Source organism: Pleurodeles waltl, chromosome 4_2 (genome assembly GCF_031143425.1).
Source record: "Pleurodeles waltl isolate 20211129_DDA chromosome 4_2, aPleWal1.hap1.20221129, whole genome shotgun sequence".
Lineage (NCBI taxonomy): Eukaryota > Metazoa > Chordata > Amphibia > Caudata > Salamandridae > Pleurodeles > Pleurodeles waltl.
The window spans coordinates 559,308,109-559,323,671 of NC_090443.1; the positions used below are offsets into that span (position 1 = coordinate 559,308,109).

The following is a 15,563-nucleotide window of genomic DNA, read 5'->3' on the forward strand; positions in this document are numbered from 1 at the left end:
GTTAGCTCAAGATGCATAAACTGTGATCCAGATCTCAGAAGGGTCTGTGCTTCAAGTGTCGAGGAACATGTGTGAATGTCATCCACTGGCTGGCTACTAAGACAACCAAAAGTGATGAGCAGCAGAAAATTGAGGTAATTGGGTGATAAATGAATGGCTAAGGGGGATTTGTAGGGTGGATGAAACCAGAATATCAGGTTCTCAAGGGTAGGGTCTTTATTTAAAAAAGACACTATTTTGAGGAAAAATAGGGAAATTGTCCTTAGGCTCTGCAAATCCTGTGTCTGTGCTGCTGCTACCCATTCACTGAACAATGCAGCTCCATTACCCCTTACATTTAAGAAGGATGAAGTATTCACAATCAAACAATACACAGTAACTGAACACGTCTTCTTTTTTGTCTGAGAAGATGTCAAACATTTAATGAAGAAATTAAAACAAAGACACCCATTTTCTATGCTAAGTGGTATTTGCTCACTGCGCTGCCAGGCTTTGTGGGTTCAAGTGCAGGTATGTAGACTAAGACAAAACGTGAAATCTACAATGTTAATGTTTATTTTAATTGCTAAAAGACTCAACAAAAATAAACAGTATCAATATCTGGCCCTTAAGAGCACCCACAATCTTGTTTCTGTAACAAAGTAGTGTTTAAGACCCTCAAGCCCATTCCAGATTGTTGCAACTGAAGCTCAACAGCGCAAAGTGTGAACGTGAGTACAGATCACTTGACTCACAATTCCGCTATGGAACTTGTCCCTTCATTCTAAAAGACATTTGTTAAGTCTAGGAAGGTGCTTCTTATCCATACATTTTGCTACTTATAGTGCTTGGTATTCTAGAGAAGCTACTCATTTATCGCAGCTAACGGTAGTGCTGCTGACTTTTCTGAAAGGGCACAACAGTAAATAGCAGCCCTAGTGCCACTTTCTGTACTACTTGATGAAATATGCTTGCTCTCTTAGTCTCTCACCTTTTTCTTACCTATCCATATTATCTTCAGTTTCATTGTTTTTTTCTCAGAAAGAAATCATTAATTGGTCCAGAGCTGATTGAATTAATTCAATAAGCTTACCAATCACTTGGGAGAAAGTCCACTCTTAGGGTCAGATGTAGTAAGAGTTTGGCATGGTGCAAACAGCGAGTTTCGCTGTTTGCGCCATACAAAAGGCACATCGCGATGCTCATTCCCATTTTGCGAGTCGGTAACCTGGTTACCGACTCGCAAAATGGGAATGCGACACGCAAATAGGAAGGGGTGTTCCCCTTCCTATTTGCGGTTCACATTGCGATGTAGAATTGCTTTGTGACCGCAAACGCAGTCGCAAAGTAGTTCGCAGTTAGCACCCATTCTCAAAAGGGAAGGGGTCCCCATGGGACCCCTTCCCCTTTGTGAATGGCCCTGAAAACATTTTTTCAGAGCAGGCAGTGGTCCTATGGACCACTGCCTGCTCTGAAAAAATTAAACACAAACGTTTCATTTTATCGTTTGTGTTGCAACTCGTTTTCCTTTAAGGAAAACGGGCTGCAATACAAAAAAAAAAACTGCTTTATTAAAAAGCAGTCACAGACATGGTGGTCTGCTGTCTCCAGCAGGCCACCATCCCTGTGAGTGCTGCGACCCCCTTCCGATTCGCAGATGGTGTCAGGGACAGCATCCAGCATCCAATTTTGCGACTCTCAAATTGCGAGTCGTTCAGACTCGCAATTTGAGAGTCGCAATATCTGATTTGCCTACAGTTATTAATTTAGGTGTCATTAGGTATAACAATGGTGGGAAGATTCCATCCTTCGAAGATTTGGGGAAGACCTGGTCAAGTCAAGTCTTGCCACAGATCTGGTATTTCTTTACTCTACCAGGTTGGTCACAACGTTCGCTGTGCAGAGTCTTTCTAGGAGGTAATAGGTACTTTGACTGCCATCGTGGGAGGTGTTCCTCCCAACTGCATCATCTCTATATCTTTAGCGATCTAGCCTTCATGACTGACATAAACATGGATGCATGCAGTGGTGAGCTGACTGCAAGCAAAAAGCAAGACAGTTTGCTCCTATCCACTCCTGGACCAGGACCAGGGCCAGAGACTCGGTCATGACAAAATCAGAGGTAAGTGCAGACTTAGGGGCATATTTATACTCTGTTTGCGCATATTTTGCATCAAAACTTTTGACGCAAATTTGGTGCAAACCTAACTCCATATTTATACTTTGACACCCGACCCTGCGAACGTCAAAATTCGGCAGTGTGCGTCATTTTCTGGATGCGTGAAACCGCCTTGCATTAATGAGATGCAAGCTAGGCGTTCCCGTCCCAAAAATGACTTTAAGGCATGTGAGCCTTATTTATACTCCTGCGTCATTTTGACGTACAGGAGGGGGTGGGCCTTAAAAAATGGCGCCCAGCCTGATTTGCGCCGTTTTTTAATGCCTGGGTGAGGGCAGGCATTAAGGGACCTGTGCAGTCCACAGCTGCCCTTCCCTGCCCCCAGGGACACCCCATACCACCCTTGCCCACCCCCGGAGGACACCCATGGATCGGGGTACCCATCCCAGGTATGTGCAGGTAAGTAGAGGTAAGTATAATTTATTAATTTTTTTAGGTGGCATAGGGGGGCCTAACTTGGGCCCCCCTACATGCCACTGAGCCCAATGGCCATGCCCAGAGGACAGAGGTCCCCTGGGCATGGCCATTGGGCAGGGGGGCATGACTCCTGTCTTTGCGTCAAAAAATGGTGCAAGTCCAGTTAGAGCCATGATTTTGATTCTAACCTGACTTGCACCATTTTTTGACGCACAACCCCCATTATTCCGTACACCTGCGAGTCATTTTTTTTCACTCTAACCAGGCCGCAGCACCGGCTAACGTCAATCCATAAATAAGGCACCCACCTTGCGCTTTGGAATGGGGTTAGCCGGCACTGGTTTGCATCAAAAAGTATAAATATGGGCCTAAATCTGCTCTTTACAATACTCTCTCTTACTGCTTCCACATCCAGACCTCAAAAACATTTGGCACGGATAGTCCATTTTAAATTTACAGTGTGATCAAGCTTCCAAATGCATTTCTGTCAAAGATGCATTCAGTTAGAGAATCTGTAGATGACCCAATTAGTTGTCAAATTTTTATTGTGTGCTTTAAAACATCAGGTTGATCATAAAATTTTGCACTGAATTCAAAGAACTAACAGTGGTTTCGCATTTTACTGCATATTGATTTCTTAAACATTGCTCAAGAGTGATTCCACCCTTGAAATCACCCTGTCAGTTTCCCCTAGCTACCTCACAAAAGATCTTACAAATGGGCCAGGGGAGTTTCATGTATTTTTTTTTTTTTAAACCTGAGGTTTTGTTTTTTATTTTGGCACCTAATCTTAGGGTTGAATACTTTGCCCTTTATTTCAAAATGTTGACACTCTTCTTGTTTAAATGTGTGCCTATTTGTAGACCTCATGGGCTGCCTTCAAATTTTATCCAACGTTCCGCAACCAGCTATCTCTCTACCGAGGGAAGTGGTCATGTGTCCCCCTGTTCCCAGGCCACTATTGGCCCCAGTGACCCCATTCCCTGAGACCAAAAACACTTTTTTTTAGGGGGGGTCATGTTCCAGCTCCCTGAGCCTTAAGAGCCCCCGGGGACCCTATCCCTAACCACAAATGGTCCCTGAGGATCCTAACCTCTAGGGCCATACAGAAATTATAGGAGAGAGGGGATTGTGGATCCCCTACTTGAGCCTTAAGAGGTGCAGGGGACCCCCTACCCCAGGGAAAAAGTTTAATTCATAGGGGAGGGGTATGTCGACCCCCTTCACATGGCACCCTTCCCCACAGCAGAAATAGGCCTCTGAGACTACATCCCCTGGGGCCATTAATTAATTACAGGGTAGGGGACATGTTGCCACCCTCCCTGAGCCTTAAGAGGCCCAGTGGATAACATTCCCCAGGGCCAACCAATAACAATATGGGAGAGGGTGCGTGGGCACACTCTACTTATTAAGCTCCCATTCCCCAAGGCTGAATTAGATTATCAAGTAAGATGGGTCACATGCTCTCCCCAGAGCCTGAATAGGCCCCGGGTACTCCATCTCACATGGCTGAATGCTATTACTAATGCCCCCTTCCCAAAGCATTATTAGGACCTAGGCACCCCACCCCCGGGCCCAAAATGCAATAATAAGCGAAGGGGGGGGGCAAGACAGGCCATGTGGCTTCCTTCCCTGAGCCTTGTTGGGCCTGAGGACCCCATCTTCTGAGGCCAAATGCAACAAAAAGAAGCAGTGTGGCCTTATTAGTCCATGGGCACGCTACTCCCTAGGGCCGAATTACATTATTAAGAGGAGGCAGGCATACAGTCCCGCTCCACGAGCCTTCTTGGGCCCTACCCCCGAACTGGATGCTATCTGGTGACTATCAGTCGGAGATTATTTAATCTCAAGGCATGCAGTCATTTGATGTGCTCCTACGGATATTCAAGATGGAATTATGACAATATGTTGCTGGAGTAGGGAACATTTAATTACAGATGCAGGTACAGACAAGGTCATGTGGGATTCAGAGCATGCCCATGAAATGTATCTAATTGCTGACATTTTACCCACAGAGGTAACCCATGACATCTCATACAGAGTGTTATTTTCCAAGAGGCATCAATTAACCATTGTTAAATGGCTGAAAGAGAAACAAATTGGCAGTTTTATATATTTGATTGATGAGATCTGAATAGTTATAATGGAGATTGAAATTAGTGATTTTTAGGAGGCCAGTATGGTGAAGGACAAATGAGAACTAAAGATGGTGGCCAAACGATAGGTATTGGAACCAGAAGGTGCAGTTCTCTTTGTATGTCTAAAGGCAATCATCGAATGGGAGCATTAAAGACTTTTTCACCATCGTAAAAATCAGTGCACCTTACCTGTAAGCATTGAAAAAGGTGATAGCCGAAACGCATCTCCTGATTTGTTAAAGTATGTAGAAACCATCCCGTGAGTGCCCATTCCTGTGTTTTGTGGTGATGTTATATACCGTGAGACCATACTCATGTACGGAGGCACCTGTCTCTTTTGTGTTCGGCAAGTTTTGGGTGGAGATTTAGTTGAGATGTGTTTTTGAACATTGCCAGAACTGCCGCAATTGGATGTTATGTGGCGACTATGAGTCAGAGATTATTTAATCTCAGGGCATGTAGTCATTTGACAGGCTCCTACGAATATTAAAGATGGAATTATCATTATGTGAGGCTGGATGAGGGAATATTCCATTATGAATGCAGGTACAGACAAGGTCAGGTGGGATTAAGCGCACACCCATGAAATTGATCTAATTGCTGGCATTTTGCCACCAGAGGTAACCCATGGCTGCCCATATAGAGAGTTATTTCCCAAGATGACTACAATTAACCATTGTTAAGTGGCTAAAATAGAAAAATACCGGCAGCTTTATATATTTGATTGATGCGATCTAAATGGTTATAATGGAGAATGAAATCTGTGATTTTTAACAGGCAAGTATGGTAAAGGGACTAATGAACGCTTAAGATGGTGGCCAAATGATAGCTATTGGAACCAGAAGGCGCAGTCCTCATTGTATGTCTAAAGGCAATCCTTTAATGAGAGCATTAAAAACTATTTGTAAACATTTTGAAAGTCAGTGTATGTTACCTTCAAGCTTAGAAAAAGGAGACACGAAACGTGTATGCTGATTTACTGAAGCCTATCCTGTGAGTGCCCGTTTCTGTGTTTTGTGTTGATGATAGATACTATGAGACCACCCTCTCATACTGAGGCATCCATCCCTTTAGTGTTTGGCAAGTTTCTGGTGGAGATTTAGTAGAGATACATATCTACATACATAGATACATACATACATGCATACATACACATACATACACACACACACATATATATTATATATATATATTTGACTTCCTGGGTTTTCGCAGAAAAGTGGTCCCATCCACCTGGCATACAGGTGCTCCATTATGGGAGTGAAACTCCACAATTAATGTCATCAAACAACTATGGGAACCAAAGTAGATGGGCACTCCAGTGTACCACTGTAAGAAATTGGGTTTCTGATTGGCAAAGGTATGCACCCTGTCCAAGCGGGAACCTTAATCATAGTCAGTAAAAGCTAGATACACACTAAAGGTTAACCTGTGCTCACCCTGCGGTAGCTTGGGGCAGAGCGGTCAGGCTTAACTTAAGAGACAATGTATAAAGCATTTGTGCAGCACGTCAAACAGTGTAACAGTGAAAACACCACACAAGAAGAAAATAGAGCTTAATATTAGGAGTAAAACAAGACCAAAACAAAAAAAATCCAATAACTACAAGATGAGATACAAATTTTTAAGAATCAAATGAAATATAGTGCCTAAAAGCATAAAGTGCCAATGGGAAATATCTGGCTGCGCTAGACTGGGGAGAAATCCAAAAGTTCAGGCCAACCGCAAAGGAGCACTAGCTGGATACAGACCCAAGTAAGTTCCGCTGAAGTTTTACCTTTTCAGAATTAAGCCAAAAGTACCGTTAGCGGGAAGACGTTTGCTGGGAACAAGGAGAGAGTCGCTGGCAGTGCCACGTGACTGCAAAGAATTAGCTGGGCATCACGGATGGTTGGACTGGAGCCTAGTGTCGGGAGTGGAAATGCTTGCTGAGAGAAGAGACAATCTTGCAGTGGTTCGCGCTGATTCTTCATGTGAGCAGCATGATTCCGGTGTGAGTGGATCAATTTGCGGTCGTGAAAAGCTGGATTTTACTAGTCACAAAATGACTTTAAGGTCCCAGGTGTGGAGGGGGAGCCTCTTGGAGGTCAGGAGCAGGCTGAAGACTGATACAGGAGCCCCTAGAGCCACTTCTTGGATGGAGAGATGCAGGTCTTGTCCTTCTGACTCCAAGGCATAAGGGCAGCAGGCAGCAGGTCAGCTCAGCAAAGCAGGAGAAAGCAAAATCCAGCAGAGTGACAGTCCTTGTACCAGCACAACAGCTTTCTTCCTTGCAGAGCATCCACAGGTCCAGAAGAGTACTGTTTTGGTGGGGTCAGAGACCCGGTACTTATATCCAGTTGTGTCTTTGAAGTGGGGCTGACATCAAAGAAGGGTCTTTGAAGTGCACAGCAGTCCTTTCTTCACAGCCCTGGCGCCAGACTATCTGTAGGGGGTAATCAGCCCTTTGTGTGGGGACAGGCACTACCTACTGAGGCGTGTTGTTCCTCCCCTCCCTTCCTGTCCAGGAAGAGCCATCAGAATGCAGATGAGGGCTCAGACACACCTAACCTTCCTGTGCTGTTGACTGTCTTGATGGAGTGCACAAAGTGTAGATGTCACCCACCCCAGACGTGTACTATAGACAGGTTGTAGTCACATGGAGCTGTAAGAGCAGAGAAATGCCCACTTGTTTAAAGTGGCATCTCTAAAATAGTAATGTTAAATACAACTTTACCAGTAAAGAGGATTTATTATTACCACTCCAATGATATGAAACATGACATAACTACTCCTTCTCAATCAGGAATTACAGCTTAAACGTGTAATGAGGAATTCCCAATGTTAACCTATGAGAGCGGTAGGCCCCACAGAAGTGAATAACAATCTTGGGAGTATTTTTCACTACCAGGAAATGCAAAACTCCAAAGTGCATAACCCATCTTTTACTTACACAGTGCACTGTCCTATGGGCTTCCTAGGGCCTACCTTAGGGGTTACTTATGTGTAATAAAGGGGTAGTTTGAGGCTTGGCAAAGGGTTTTAAATGCCAAGTCAAAGTGGCAGTAAAATTGCACACACAGGCTCTACAATGGTAGACCTGGGCCACGGTTAGGGGGTTAATTGAGTGGGTGGCACAATGAGTGCTGTAGGCCCACTAGTAGCATTTAATCTACATGCCCCGGCACAAGTAGTACAATTTACTAGAGACTTATAAGTAATTTAAAATGGCAATTGGGGTTAGGCCATTGTTACTATAAAATAGAGGACAGGGCACAAGCACTTTAGCAATGGTTAACAATTTAACGTGCACAGTCCTAAAACCAGCAAAATCGAGGTCAGAAAATGGAGGAAGGCAGGCAAAACGTTGGGGGGGGGGGGGGAGACCAACCTAAGGCTGTCCTGTCTAACAAGCATGATTTCAAAACTATTTTATTGTTGACAACAGAGAGACATCCAACTTGTTTTAGCTCACATGAGCCTTTCTCAAGGTGACAAGCCCTGCCACCAATAGAAATGAATTACCAAACCAGCATAGACACTGAAATGTTCCTCCATTAAGTGTTGGATCAGGGTAGAACACACAGGTAGGTAGATAATTGTATCCATAACAGAATTCACAGTAAATTCCACAAGTATATTCCAAAATACAATTGAAGACAGAAAAGAATGAATATAAAAATAGATAAATAAACAATACAGGGGAAAACAATCAAAATAGAAAGAGCTACTTTTTTTTCTACAATACGATTGCCTACATAATATAGAAAAGCTGATCCATCATGCGGGGGTTGAGAAAAAAGGGTGGTTCCCTATGCATTTTCCATAGACTTCTTTATGCAGGGCTACCAAAAAAGCTGCTGAAGGGAATTATACCAAATTTGGCAGGAAGCTAGATCTTGGCCTGCAGATTGAGCCTTTTATGATTTTGTGAGATGTTTTTCACAAATTGAGGGTCAAAAATAATTATACATCTGGACGGTTGGGTCCGAGGGACTCATTTGAGAGTCTCTCAAACCCAATTTTAATAAATAGAGCTTTCTCATTGGCCCAAGGAGCTTTTCTTTCCCTTGGGCCAATCCTCTCCCACTCACTCCCTGGGACTGAGTAGGCCCCGGAGACCCCATCCACCAGGCCTGAAATCAATAATAAAAGGGAGGGAGTCAAGTGACTTCTCGCAGAGCCTCTCCCCTGGGGCCATAATTCATATAAAATAGAGGAGGGGTCATGTGGCCTTAATAGGCTCTAAGGACCCCTTTACTCAAGGCCCTAAATAACTTTAAAGAATGGAGCAGAAAGGCCTCCCTATGTGAACCTTAAAAGGGCCTGGGGACTCCATCCACGGGGGCAGCTAGGTGACTGTGTCTTGGGGAGCCCACCCCTAAGAACAGTACTTTTCCTGCATGCACCCGTATGGGCAGGGGAATATGTGTTTGCTACCGTCTGGTGGGAGCATTTTTAAATCTCCAGCCAAATGTGAGCAAACACAGAAGTTTCCTGTTATCCAGCAGGATAGCTGGTAGCAGTCTTCTCTTCTGTTTCCCTGCCTTCTCTCCTACAGACAGGGAAACAGAAAAGATATTGCTCCTACATGGAGGGAGCAAGCATAAATGGCTACTCCTGCTAGGTGGGAGCAATGACGTCTTCCACAACTTGCAGGGAGCCAGCTGGGACTGTGGGGCCAACTGTGGTGGTTGGTGGGTACCTAGGACTGGCACTGGGGATCCCACCAATATTTTAATATTCTCTGAAAGGAAGGCTGCACTCCCTTAGAGTTTAGCTACTGGGATGGGGTCCCAGGGCACAAGAAGGCTCAGAGAGGGGGCTGCTCTGCCACTTCCCTGTTTAATGGTATTTGGCCCAAGGGAGATACCAGTGGTCAAAATAGGCTCAGGAAGGGGGGCTGTGTGGCCCCCGCTTCTCTTTTACAATATAATATGGCCCCGGGGAATGGGATCCCAGAGCCTAACAAGGCTTGGGGAAGGGGGACCATGCAGCACCCCGTCCTTATTATATTTGGCCCTGGGGGATGGGGTGCCCGGGGCCAATTTACATCTGGGGAGGGATGCTGCATTCCACCCTCCCCTTATTATATATGTTTCGCCCAGGGTGGTGGTGTCCCCAGATCCCGAAAACCAACTCTATTTTGTGCATACCACAGACTGTGTGCAGCAAGGGGTTCCAAGCCTGCTGGTGGCAGATGAAGCCCTGTGGTTAACCTTCCACTGCACATGGCCAAAGGCTGTGCACATCTTGGGGTTGGCTGCCTACGGGGAGCAGAATGTAGTGCCAAGCTGCAAGCTAGACCCCACAGCCAGCCCCATGCGTGATGAAAGGCTGTGCATGACATAGGATTGGCTGACCCCAAGGAGTTGGATGCAGGGCCCGGGTACAAGCCAGGCCCTGCAGCCAACACCACACCGTGCATGATGAAAGGCTCTGTGCAGCATGGGGCTAGCTGCCTCCAGGTGGGTTGGCCACAGAAGGCTCTCTGGCCAACTCCCTCCCACTGCACACAGTAGAAGGCCGTGTGCAGTGTGGGATTTGCTGCCTGGAGGGGTGGGCCAAGCCACATGCAGCGGGTGTTGGATTTATGTATCGTAAGAAAATATTACTTTACACTAAAAAAAAAACTAGAAATTAATGAAAAAAACAAAGGTTAAAAAAATGTTATTGTTAGGTGAAATGTTCAGTAGCAATGTAAAATCTTCAACAAAAAAAACTACAGATATTCACCAGTTATAGTTATCTCAAGTAACTATAACTCATGTCCTAAAGGAACTATAACTCACGCCCTTGCCATGCACTGCTAATTAGTCATTATATCACATCACTCATGATATCTTCTACACTCATCAGTGATAATATAAATGCAACATTTGCAATGAAATTATTGATGAGAAAACTGTGCATGGCGGGTGATGACATCACTGATACGATCTCAAGTGACATCACTGATGACAACACTTATCATATCACTGATGACATAATCTATGATATTGCTATTTATATTACTCCATAGACCCTTACATCCTATTTAAAAAGAAAATTGTTAATAAAGAGTTGATGGTCATGTACAGCATAGGATTACTGTGTGTACATGTGTGGTGGCATGTAATGAAAAAACATAAGACATGGAGGCAACTGTGGCTGTGCATGGTGAATGCTATATGGTGCATGGTTTACCAACCAGTAAAGTTTCTGGTGCAAGTATGGCTCCATTTTAAACATGGTAAAGGCTGAGTGAACTTGAGGTGGGTTTCAAAGGTATGTTTTAAAGTAGGCCATGTCTTAATGTCAAAGTCTTTTGCAAGAAATCTATGAGAACAGCCAGAGCTTCTATTGACAATAGATTATCTATTAGTTGATGTTTGGCTTCGTGCCCATGTTAAATAGCTGTAATACAGTGCTACAGATACATTCTATGTGGTGAAGACATTTATAAGATGAAAATGGTTATTTTCAGAACTTTGTTGACTATTGAGGCATTGCAGATTGGGGAATAATATAGAATGTAGGGATGTCTCATTAAGAGGTGGTTTAACTCACACTGATTTTGGAAGAATGGCTCTAAGGTTGTACGCCATTGTTTCCATTCAAGAATGTGTATTTTACTAAAATACTGAGTGGGTCCTTCGGGCCTGGCAGAAGATGTTTTATGTGTAGTAAATGCATGCCTGCTAGCCTCTTTATAGGGCAATCCCATTACAGGATATTAAAACTGTTTTTTGGAGGATATTCAAAGTTTAAAAAGTGAGTGACCCTATTACAGTATATGGCAATATTTTGTTGGTAGTAGAGTTAAGACCAGTAAAATAGGGCACAATCCACTAAATCTGGGTGAGTTGACAGATAAGATATGTGTCTAGTATCTGGCTACATTTTAGGTCCATTGACTGGTTGACTGGTGATAAAACGTTGGACATAGGTGTAGCATATTAAATTACTTAGAGTCTACAAAGCCTAAATCGCACCTGCACAATGATTGGATTATGTCAACAGAGATGTCATCAATGATGTGATTTGATATATCATGAGTGATGTAATATGTGCGTTCATAAGTAGAGCATGACTGGGACACACATTATAGTTAGTTCGGTAAATTATAAGTGTTGAAATTCAGTTTTTCTTGTTTTTGAAATGTTAGGTTTTGTGCTATTTCAAAACCTAACTGTGATGTCACTTTAACCGTTATTTTTTCAGTGAATTTCTAGGCTTTGTTTTAATGTAGGCTAAGATCTTAATACCATGCCTAACTACAAAGTCACTATAACCTTTTCATTGAAGTATATATTATATATATATGTTTGATAATTTGTAATGGGAGGTAATTTTAGGGTTCAGGGATGAGTAGTGGTAAAGGGAGGTAAGGTTAATTTGTAGGGTATATGGGTGGGTAGTGGTAAAGTTAGGAAAGGGTAATTTTCGGGTTTGGGGTTTGTAGTGGTAAAGGAAGGTAAGGGTAAATTTAAGGTTTAAGGTTCAGTAGATGTAACGGAAAGTAAGGGTAAATGTAGGGTTCAAATATGGGTAGTGGAAAAGACGGGTAAAGTTAAGTTTAAGGTTTAGGAGTCTGTAGTGGTAACTTAACCCCTCGCCATGCACAGTGATGTCACCAATGATATAATTTCAAATGTCATCAGTGATATTATCAATGATGTTAGAAACTGAGTCTCTAGTTGGCATAGGTATGTGTCCTGTCCAAGTAGGGACCAGAATCCTAGTCAGGGTAAGTCAGATACACACTCTAAATCAACCTGTGCTCACCCTCTGGTAGCTTGGCACAGAGAAGTCAGGCTTAATTTAAAAAGCAATGAGTAAAGTATTTGTGCAACACTTAAATTACAGTAACACAGTGAAAACACTACAAAAAACTACACATCAGTTTAGAATAATAGAGAATATTTAGCTGAGTAAAATGAGACTAAAGCAACAAAAATCGAATAAGTAGAAGTCAAGATATGAAATGTTAAAGATTAAATCCAAAAACAGTGCTTAGAAGTCAATAGCACTAAAAGATTACTTGAGGTCGCGCTAGACCAGTGTAAACCCTAAGTTCAGGCCGACTGGGATGGAGCTCAGGCTAGCTACAGAACCCATTCTGGATCTGCTAAAAAAAAAGTACCCTGGATGGAGCAAGCATTGGCGGCGAAGGCTCAATGCTTCAGTTCCGATCCATGCAATCTGGTAGATGTGTTGTCGTCGAGCCTCGCAGTCAGGTCCCATGTCAGGGTCATACTCTGTTGAGATGTATGCAATGCATTGTCATTGAGTCAAATTGGAGTGTCCACTGAGCTGTTGTCGAACCTCACAGTTGGGTCCTGCGTCATCGAATTTGCAGTGCATCGGACAGCATTGCATTGGTTCCATGCAGCGCAACAGCCTCGATGCGTCGCTTTTTGCAGTGAAACAGCTGCAAATCCACTTCTAAGGCCAATGACTGGATTGGCACCTCAGGCAAAGACAGGACTCACAGACAGAGTCTAGCAGCAGAAGCAGAGTTGCAGAAAGTCTTTGATGGCCATGAGAATTTAAAAACAGGGGACAAGCCAACAAGCCCTTGCAGAACTTCGTTTCTCATTCCCAGGCAAGAATGAAGCAGCAGGCCAACACTGCAGAGCAGTTAGCAAAGTGGCAGTCCCTCCATGCAGCAAATCAGATCTTCCTCCTGGCAAAATATCCTTGGTTCCAGCAGCGTTCCGATTTGGTGGTGTTTGGGGTCCAGTACTTAGATCCAGTTGAGCCTCTGAAGTTGGGGGTGACTTCAAAGAGAGGCATTTGAAGTGCACAAGGTCCCTGCCCTTTCTTCCCTGGCTCCAGACACTCTACAGGGGTTATGCAGCACTTTGTGAAGGTTAAGTGTCAGTTCCTCCCTCCCATTTAGCCCAGAAAGGCCGATCAGTCTGGTGATGGGCCATCAGGATGCAAAGGTCACATCCAAGCTCCCTTTGCGTGTGGCTGTCTAGAGGAAATGCACAAAGCCTAGCTGTCAACCACCCCAGACATGTATTCAGAGACAGGCAGAGGCACAGAATGGCTAACCCCTTCTGTGCCTTGGACGTAATGGTTACGTTCACTGGCACAGTGCTCCTGTGCCGAGGACGTAGCCATTACGTCCTCGGCACAGAGCTCAGAGCGCTCCCTCTGTGGGCTTAAAAAGGGGATGGAAGGGTAAGCCCTTCCCCTTACACCCGACCCCCCCCAGTGACGTCTGATGACGTCAGCACGCATTTATGTGCTGACCTCATCGGAGGCCACTTCCCCATCGCGCTGGAAGCTCAGCTTCAAGCGCGATCGGAAGAGAAATGCTTTGCATTTCTCTTCCGATCATGTGATGGGGGCCTGAGAGGCTTCAAAGGGAAGGAAAGGAAGCGATCCGGCTTCTGAAATGTCCACTAGACACCCGGGATTTAGCTTAGAAATAGAAATTGGCATAAGAGGAGCGACCCCTTGGGCAAGGGTCGCTCCCCAGGGGGGGCAATTCTTTTTCAAGGCCTTTTCTGCCCCCCCTGGGGGCAGATCAGCCTATTGTTATTAGGCCGATCTGCCCCCAGGGAGTGGAGTTATGCCCCCACCCCAACTGAAGGGGGTAACAGTTTTTTCAGCTCTCCCTCGCACTCCAAAACATCTTATCCCACAGCAAGCAAGAAGACATTTGATTATTTTGGGTTTTGGTTTTACATTTAGGCCATGAGAGCTTGGCTAACTCTCAAAATCGTCCCACTTGGAATGGTGAGGGCTGCACTTTATGGACTTTGGGAGGCTGCCATGTAGAAAAATCCACAAGACCTAGACACATCTGAAAACTAAACATCTGGGTGATTCCAGGGTGGTGTGTTTCACATGCACCCGCACCATTTTCTTACCCACAATGCCCTGCAAACCTCCAACTTTGCTAGAAATCACACATTTTTCCCACGTTTTTGTGATGGAACTTTCCGGAATCTGCAGGAATCTACAAAATTCCTACCACCCAGCATTGTCTCATCTATACCGATAAAAATTCTGCTGCACTGGTCAGCCTAAAAATATTTTTTTTCAAACTGCCCTTTTGGACCCGCTTCGGTTCCCCCTCAATCTTGACATATTTTTGGCTCTTCCCTGTCACAAGCACTTGGCCCACCTACACAAATGAGTTATAATTTTTATTGGGAGACTAAGGGTAACGTTGGGTGGTATGAGATTTGTCTCGGTGTGGTGATCCCACACAGAAATGGAGGAAAAATTTGATTTTATTTTAGCTAAATTTGAGGTTTGCTGAGGATTCTGGGTAAGAAAACATTGGGGAATCCACGCAAGTCACACCTCCCTGGACTCCCTCGGGTGTCTAGTTTACAGAAATGTCTGGGTTTGGTGGGTTGCTGAGCCCAGGACCGAAAACGCAGGTGCCTCCCCCCCCCCCCTTAAAAACAGGTCGTTTTGTATTTGGTAATTTTGATGTGTCCAGATAGTGTTTTGGGGGATTTCCTTTCGTGGGCAGTAAGCCTACCCACAAAAGTGAGGTATAATTTTTATCAGGAGACTTGGGAGGGCTGGGCGGAAGGAAATTTGTGGCTCCTCTCTGATTCCAGAACTGTCTGTCACAGAAATGTGAGGAAAAAGTGTTTTTTTGGCCACATTTTGAAGTTTGCAAAGGATTCTGGGTAATAGAACCCGGTCAGAGCCCCACAAGTCACCCCGTCTTGGATTCACATAGGTGTCTAGTTTTCAAAACTGCACAGTTTTGCTAGGTTTCCCTAGGTGACGGCTGAGCTAGAGGCCAAAATCCACAGCTAGGCACTTTGGAAAAACACAACTCTGTTTTCTTTGTGAAAATGTGATGTGTCCATGTTGTGTTTTGGGGCATTTCCTGTCGCAGGCGCTAGGCCTAC

The 15,563-nt window shown here is 44.4% G+C and overlaps 1 protein-coding gene across 1 annotated transcript in view; it reads right to left on the reverse strand.

The window, feature by feature from the left end:
- The window catches only part of LOC138293099 (complement factor H-like), a 639,206-nt gene that overhangs the window by 424,759 nt on the left and 198,884 nt on the right, over positions 1 to 15,563 (reverse strand). The window lies entirely within an intron of this gene.